Here is a 7,817-nt window from a genome sequence, read left to right on the forward strand (position 1 = left end):
GCCGAATTAAAAATGGTCTTTTATAATTTCCTAGGCCATTTTATGCCACGGAAAAGAAGGAAATTAGGGCCAAAGAAATTAGATTTATGCCTAAAAGACACCACAGAAAAAAACCTATTTACCCTATGCATTTACTATTTAAATCATGGGTTTACCCCTACAGACACTACATCTGTGTAAATAAACAATAAAATTAATCCATTGTATAGTTGCAAAAAACCGTCCAAAGAAATTGACTTTTTAGTAAACAAAAACCCAAGGAGGGACCTACTTATGCGATTTGTCGCGAAACTGATCAACGAAGTACTGTCCTGCCTCGATGGCCTCTTGGGACGAAATGGCCGAGTGTAACGGTGCAGTGCATAGAGAAAAGTAATACATAGGAAATAGAGAACCCTCTCTGTCAAATTTTTGAGCCTACTAATTGACAGCCTGGTGTTAAATTCCCTGTACTTAACCTACGTACGTAACGCTCACATACATACATAGTACACGCACACATACATACATAAAGTCCACGCACACATACACACAGTTCACGCACACATAGGCCCTCATAACCTTCAAAGAATTATTGTTTTTATGATGTACAATGTAGAATTTTTTCAAATCCATTATTTTGAAAATATTTATCTTTATGGTGTACGTTAGGGTGGAGCGAAAAATTTTTTTTCAGATATCTGTAATGTAATAGTCAAAATTTTGTGCCTTTAGGGCTTAAATGAAGTCATGCAAAATATTAATCAATTCGGTTTAGAGTAACTGCCTCCGCATCGACACTGAATTTCTAAAAAAAGTTGGTTTTAGACCTCACTTAGGCGCCACATATCTGTGCAAAATTTAAATAAAAATACTATTTTTTTATCACAAATCGTTTACTGATATGCTATATTTTCAATGTAAAATACACAAAAAAGCCAGGCTTTGGGTTTATAATTTTAATAAGGGCGTGAGAGAGCGCGAGAAGAGAATTTTTCTGGCCCTTTTCGCGACTCGCGTCTTTGTCAGATAGTCTACTGGAAAAGCTCTGGAAACATGTGAGAAACTGCCTATATATAAATTTGAACAAATTGAAGGACAAATGTGATCAGAAATGGCCAATTATTTGAGTACTGATCAGCAGAACTTGCATAAAATTGCTTCGGCGGTAATTAGGCGTATTCTCACAAAATCTCGCAATAATTTCTCCTGGTGAATTGTAACATGCCCGTTAGATCACACGAGCGTACCGAATACTACGTTTGTATTGTAGAAACTTAAAATCCAATAGAAATTTTGATACCTCTGGCTACTATTGTGGTTAAAATCTATGCTTCTTCCTGGTTTTTGATTAAGACAAAACCATCATGCAAAGATGGCACCCGTCATCTTTTTACAATTATTATGGCCTCGAGAGGCCTGCCAGATACCCTATGAAAGATTAAAGAACTAGTTACCCGGAGAAAAAGCTATTACGAGTATCCTGATAGCAGTCTTCTTACGATGTCAGAGAGCTGGCAGCTCGTCGCATACTAAAGTCACACAGTACGAGTCACCCTTCAATACCTAGAATTTTTTAAGGACTAGTGATACACTTTAATGCTATTTTATATATTTATTTAATTTACTTAACCAAACAGCCGCTTTTGAGATATTTATTTGACTAAGAAATTCAGCACATTGTCAAATCTGGTGGTGAGAGCAAACCTTTGTTTTAAGGCTTCTCTACCTCACTCAAGCTGTTGAGGGACCTGTGAAGATTACGATCAAAGATTCTATTTCTCACTGCATCCAGAAAGTCACTAATAAGGTGCAATAAAAGTCAAGTTGGAATCGCGAAACGTGATGCCTAAATTTTGATCAAAAAAGGATTTTCAAGCATAATAATTAAAGTAATTTATCTAATTCTTGTATGTATTTCTTGTTATATTACCTTAGTAAATATCTAATCTATAAATTATCTGTCATTTAATACCTTCTTACTAATAAATAGAGCGCAATATTTCACCTTAGACGACTTTCAACTTTAAATAAAATTTTAAAATTTTGAAGTCACTGCGGAGGCAGAAGATATTCATTAAATGGGATAAAAAATTACAGTTATTTATACTTTCATATAAGGCACAAATCCCCCCCTATTAGAACTTCGAAACTAAAAAAAAATTTTTTCCCATACAACCGTGCTCCACCCTAGTGTACGTATTGTATTATTTTCAAAACAATGGATTTGGAAAAATTCTACATTGCACATGGAAATGCAAATAAGTAAACAAAAACTTTTGAATTTAATAATTTTACTTTATTTATGAACACACATAATATTAAACACCAAAAGCGTCTTTTCGCAAAGTTTTCAACAACACTAAAAAAGCATTTGCACATTGAGAAAACTCAGATCACTTGTGAACATAACAGAAAGTTTCCTCGCGATTCACGAAGGAACGAACAAAACTCCGATGAACCAGAACAGCAGCAGGTACGAAGGAATGAACTTGAATTTGACTCGACGACTCTTCAATACTTTAATAGGGCCACAGAAAACTTAAATGATGGCTAAGAAAACAAGAATGCATTTAACATAACAAAAACAACACCGGCCATTTTGGAGGAAAAACAAAGTTACCATATGTTAAATAGTAATTTCTACTACTCTATTATGTAAATTATAACAAAAATGTCAATGTTCAGTTTTAAATTAAAACAAATTAATTTCATTTAAAAAAAGTTTTCACATTGTAATTAACAATATTCTCAAATATATTTTAATTAAGAAAAAAAATGAAAATATGAAGGAAACAGGAGCAGCGACATCTAGAGCGTTTTAGGGTAGTTAAAAAGTATTTGAATTTATTCACCGATGTCGCTGTTTGGAAGCAAGTTTCACTTCGATGACCGTTGTATGGAAGTTTCCACACCCTGGTGCAGTGCATTACATTCTAAGTTCTTTCGTTTCGTTACTACAATGGTCGAAAAGAAGACCCAGGGAAATTATACTTTTGACTCGGACAAGAACTTAACTTCACTTTATTTCCTTCCTTTAAGTATTTGACATTTAAAGTTTTTATTTTCCGATAGCCAAACGTTTCTCAAATATAAAAAGAGTGCTATTAGAATGAAATTACGCTTCAATTTGTTATAATGTGCCTTTATTTTGGCAAACAACAGTAATGGACATAACAAGGAAATTAGAAAAACGACTTTTGATTAAGTTTTTCTACGGTATTATTTGTAGTTTCTGCTATTGTAATAGCAAAAACAAATAAAACTTGATTAACTTTCCCATAAAAATAGTTTTATACATATAAATATAAAAAAACATGTGTTCGCCTGCCTGGACACAGAAAATTTACTGTTTCGGCGAAATACCCTGAAACTTTTTTTTTACCGTGCAAGAGAAAAACTTAAAAACAAGTACTATATAATACACATTGCCGGTGGGCCAGCTGGTATTCTATACAATACCTAGGAATTACATACACTGCCTAGGGTAAAGTAAGGCCCCATGCATTCTACACATTGACTAAGGATTGTATAGAATTCCTAAATTATACAAATTGCCGGTAAACCTACAGTGTGTTTGGGATATGGCGACTGTGCAACTTGCAACTGGCACCCGCAGCGAGTGTGCGAGCGCGATAGCAACATAATAATTACGCGCGAGCGATAAGGATGGGTAGCTTGGGGTCATTGGACAAAATTCTACGTGCTCACAGACCGGGCCTTAGTGATAAGTTATTCAAATTTATTAATGCGAGTCATTTCTACTAGTATTTAAGTATCTTAATCTGTAAGTCTAGATATTAGCATGTACTACCTTGTTTAATATACCACGCAATTTTGTCAATTTTATCGACAAAAATGCCCCCATAAGTGGGCCTTCATTTTTTATGTGACTACCTACATAAAAAAAAATTGTATTTCTTATGTACCTACCCCCCTAGGTAGGCCCACTTATGGGGCATTTTGACAAATAACATCGCAAGGGTACACAGGAAAACAAGGGGCCTTAAATTATCGCTAGCCCTATCCCACACTGTAGTTATACCCCACAAACCACTGAATTGCCCCTACTACAATAAAAATTAATTCGGGAGTATGTACATACATCGCACTCCTAACAGTCCTAACTAGTATTTATTGTGGTGCAGGTAAATAAAAAGCAAAATATTAAAATTATTTTAGTTAGTAGTAATCCTAAATATGTATTCATAGTAGGAGTGAACACTGAACAACCTATTTTTGAAAAAATAATATTGCCATTCCATGGATTAAAAATTATGCTAGTTATAACTGCAGCAATGCATTAATTAAATTACTTTAGATCACATCCTACTCAGAATCAGTTGGATCACTAATAATCATTTAATAATATTTACAGAAACATACTTAGACAATATAGACATGCCTACTTATCTAAAAATTAAATAGGTTTTCTTCAATTGCTTTTTCAGACTCCCAAGCTTCTGCAGAATCTGGCTCAAGTTTTATCCTTTTAGGTTTTTTCTTATAACTTTCATCTTCAGTTACATGTTTGCGTTTCTTAGCCTTCTTTATGGTAACATCTGCTTCATTTTCTAGTTTTGGCGATGTTTCGAATGAATTGTCTAATTCTTGTTTCAATGTAGTGTAATAATCTCTTTTATGATGTTTTTTCTTCTTCTTTCTTTCATAAATTGTGGACACCTCAGGGTCCTCGGCTGCAGAGTCTACGCGCTCGCGCATTCGAACATGAATGGCGTCCTTGTAGTCTGAGCCAAACAATGGATGGCGACATTTAGTTTTAGGCAATGGAATAAAATCAGTTTGATTATTTACCATAACATTATCTTCTTGCACATGGGGTTTTGGTAATCTTTTACGTAAATTGATTGTACCACTTGTAACAACATTTTTAATAATAAAATTACAATTATCAGAGGATAAAATAGCTATTGTACTTGTATTTTCATCTAAATTTCCACAATATGTTTCACCATGAATTTTTATTTTACTTTTGTTGTCTAAATTAAAACAAGTGTTATCTAACTTTTGAATATCAATGTCATGAGGACATTTTAATAACCACAATTCATCATCATCAGTAATTTCTGAACCTTTTTTTAACCCTTTTACAATTGGTTGCAAATTGTTGTTTTGTTTCAAATACTTTTTTAAGTATGTTGAGGTATCATTGTTACTTTGAGTTACATCTGTATCTGTGTCAGGGTCATCTTCATAACAAATTCGGTCCATTAATCTTCCTGGTTTAGTAATACTTACATTGTTAAGAGAGTCCATTCTCTGTTTGGATGACAATGTTTTTGGTGAATTATTAGCAATTTTAATGGGAGATTGGTTGTTTGTTGTATTGAAAAATTGCTTTTTTAATGATTCAGAATGATTTTTATAAGTGCTATCATCTAAAACATTGTTAGAGTGACTTCTAATTTCTTCATCATTATAATATGCTGAATTGCTTTTGTCATCAATAGCTGCTACATTGTTATGGGAAGAATCAATCTGTTTAGTTGATGTTATCTTTCTTGGTGAATCATTTTGAGACTGAGTAATTCTAACAGTTGAATGAATGTTTATACTGTTTTGATGTTGTTTTTTTGAATATTTTGTGTCATTTACACCCATGCTACTATCTAAATCATTGCTGTGATCACTTTGATTCGACTCATTAAAATTATAATCACTTGATTTATTATTTTGTACTTTAGTTTCTTCTGCACTTAATTTGTTTTCATTTTCAGGACTATCATGACTTTCACTTGGCAGTCTTTCCTTCCTTTTTTTCTTTTTGGGACTCTTTTTACTCAGCTCATATTTCTCTTGTACAATATTATCATCCTGGTTTTCATGGTTACATAAATCATTTTCAGTAGCACTGTCAATTGATAGCTCATTATTAGTAAGTTCTTTTTTCTTCTTATTTTTTTTCTTTTTAGATGTGTTATCATTCACATTGCTATCTTTAGAATCTACATTTTCGAATTCACTATCTCTATGCTTTTTATTTTTTTCGTACTTTATACTATTGCTTAATTCCAGACACTTTTGCTCTTGCTTCACTTGCATATTAAGATATTCATCATTCTCTTGTTGCTCAGAATCACTCAAATTATAAGAATATCCATTACTATTAGACAATTTCATTTTTTTCTTAATTTTTTTCTTGGCTTCGGAATCACTTTCTGGTTCTGTTTTAATCTTTTTCCTTTTAGGACACTCTTCTTCTTGAAAACTATTTTCTTCAATGTTATGTTTCCTTTTTTTTCTGTCTTTAAGCTCAGTTTTTGTATTGTTGACGTCTTGTACTTCCAGTTTAGAAGGCCTGTAATAAACACGAGCATTATGTATAATATTATTTATCAATCATAACACAACATCTTACATAATTATGGGTCTGTAAATGACAACATAGAGGATTCTAAGGTCTAGCTTTGTACAATTATGTACCTACATGATGCCTATTACATGAAATCATGTTGAATAGATGATGACGTTCAAAATGATCAAACAAAAATTATTATAAAATATAAAATTAAAAAACATGCTAGTTATTGTATGTGACATTGGACTGATAAAAGTCATAAATTAATAGAAACTTCATTAAGTTGATTATATTAATGATAAGATTAATTTAGATATAAAATAAACTTAGTTTACAGTAACTTTAATTTTTCTCAAAGATATAATAATACGCATTATAATATCTTTGAGAAAAATTAATACTGTAAACTTAGTATATATTCAATGTGGATATAACATAATTTAGTAATTAATATAATCGCACACTGTTTCTAACCTATAGCAACAAATAGCTGGAAATTCGGTAACTTACTCATCACTAGCATCGCTCCCATGGGATGCCTTTTCCCAAGTAAAACTTTCTTCGCCAGAAGAAGAATCCATAATAAATTTTATATTTAAATTTCTAAAAAATACATTGCATGAAACACGCAGTAAGTAAACCCTGGTTCACTCGCAGAATTCCAAAAATAATCAAAGTCAAACATAACCTCACTTTCATATCACTCATTTTTTTTAAGGCAATGACATTAAGGTATACAACCAATTTTTTTACTACTGATGACTAGGCAGCATGGTCTTTGACCTTAGCCTGTTCCAGAAGGAACGAATCATGAAGCTAAAGATAAAAATTGAGGGCAAACTTGGAACAAAAACTTGAGTCAAATACCTACTTATATCTATCTCGCTCTCTGTGGCCCTACCTCTCTTTTTAGTGTGAACTGTAAGTATTGCTATCTTCTTATTTAAATATCCTTGTAAATTCTTCGAAATAGCCAATTCACTAACCAAATCAGAAGTTAAACAAATAAATAATTAATATTCGAAACTAAGATTACCTAGTTAAATAAAAAATCACAAAATTGTCGGCCATTTAGGCTTAATGTGTTGGCGAATCAGGGAATTACAATCCCAATTCCTGGGGAATCGGTATCATGTGGCAACATCGGCCCAATCCGGCCCATCATGGCGGTTGTTTACTATTTTGTTTATTATGCAGTTAACTTCGTTTGAGATTTTTTACAGTTAATTCACAAGAAATGGTGCAAAATTTTGTAGTGCGTGGTTGCGGTAGTACGTGGTGTCCCGGAAGTCACTTAAGATTCCACGCGTAAGTGTTTATTTCGTGATTTCCGACATTGGATCATTGTAAACATTTTTCACATTTTTCACAGTAATTTCTTCCTAAAACGTTTTACCAGTATTTACACTTATCATTTAATGATACCTATAATACCTATGTCAAGAAATAAAGATTTTACATTGAGTTTCATTGACTTTGAGCAAATTTATATTTTTTGTTTACTTAAAAAGAGAGAGTC

General features: G+C 32.5%; 1 long non-coding RNA gene across 1 annotated transcript; it reads right to left on the reverse strand.

Annotated features, from left to right (window-relative positions):
* Positions 1-4,146: 4,146 nt before the first annotated feature.
* On the reverse strand, positions 4,147-7,109 carry LOC135088435 (uncharacterized). The gene is made up of 2 exons (XR_010261038.1): positions 6,809-7,109; positions 4,147-6,298 (listed from the first exon to the last, which is right to left on the reverse strand). It is a non-coding gene; the product is annotated as an uncharacterized LOC135088435 (long non-coding RNA).
* Between the last annotated feature and the right edge of the window lie 708 nt (positions 7,110-7,817).

This window comes from Ostrinia nubilalis, chromosome 4 (assembly GCF_963855985.1).
Source record: "Ostrinia nubilalis chromosome 4, ilOstNubi1.1, whole genome shotgun sequence".
Lineage (NCBI taxonomy): Eukaryota > Metazoa > Arthropoda > Insecta > Lepidoptera > Crambidae > Ostrinia > Ostrinia nubilalis.